Consider the following 1,052-nt stretch of genomic DNA (forward strand, 5'->3'; position numbering starts at 1 on the left):
TCCAAGATCATAGATTGGTGAGAACAGATTGGTGGTTGCTGGTGGGGGCAAAATGGGCAAAGGGAGTTAAAAGGTACAAACTTACAGTTACAAAATAAGTAAGTCATGGGGATGTCATGTACAACATGGTGACTATAGTTAATAACACTGTATTGCATATTTAAACTTTTTTTTTAACATTTATTTATTTTTTAGACAGAGAGACAGAGCATGAACGGGGGAGGGTCAGAGAGAGGGAGACACAGAATCTGAAACAGGCTCAGAGCCCGATGCAGGGCTTGAACTCACGGGCTGCGAGATCATGACCTGAGATGAAGTTGGCCACTTAACCGACTGAGCCACCCAGGCACCCCTGTATTGCATATTTAAAAGTTGCTAAGAGAATAAATCTTAAAAGTTCTCATCACAAGAACAATGATTTTTTTTTTTACTATGTATGGTGACAGATGTTAACTATACTTATGGTAGTGATAATCTCACAATATATACAAATATGTAATTATTATATTTGTACACCTGAAACTGATACAATGCTATATGTCAATTATAAGTAAATTTAAAAAAGAAAACAGAAGAATTACAAGCAAACCAGGAAAAAAACATAAGTGCTTACCTCCAAGCAAGATGATTAGTTTGCAGATTATAAAGTAAGTGGTGTGGCTGTAACAAAGAAATCTATTTCCCCAAGCAAGGATACAAACAGGATGGAGATGCTGGGGATCGAACCCAGGACCTCATGCATGCTAAGCATGCGCTCTACCACTGAGCTACATCCCCACCTGCTGCTAGTACTGCTTTGCTACACTGCTTTCATGAAAGAAAACAGAAATTTGCTCCCCTAAAAGAAAACTACTGGTTACAGTGATAGCCAGGAGAGTTTCTTTTTTTTGGGGGGGGGGGGGGGAGAGAGGAGTGGGGAGTGGGTAATGCAGAGAGTGTATATGCGGAGGTAGGAGTTAGAAATGAAAGTAATTTACTTTTCTTTCTATGCTTTTTGTATACTTGAGTATTTTATCATGCAGGCATTACCTACTTAAAGCAAAAAAAGATGT

The 1,052-nt window shown here is 38.8% G+C and overlaps 1 non-coding gene across 1 annotated transcript; it reads right to left on the bottom strand.

The window, feature by feature from the left end:
* Positions 1-705: 705 nt before the first annotated feature.
* On the bottom strand, positions 706-777 carry TRNAA-AGC (transfer RNA alanine (anticodon AGC)). The gene has a single exon. It is a non-coding gene; the product is annotated as a tRNA-Ala (tRNA).
* Positions 778-1,052: the final 275 nt, after the last annotated feature.

The sequence above is a fragment of the Prionailurus viverrinus genome, chromosome E3, assembly GCF_022837055.1.
Source record: "Prionailurus viverrinus isolate Anna chromosome E3, UM_Priviv_1.0, whole genome shotgun sequence".
Lineage (NCBI taxonomy): Eukaryota > Metazoa > Chordata > Mammalia > Carnivora > Felidae > Prionailurus > Prionailurus viverrinus.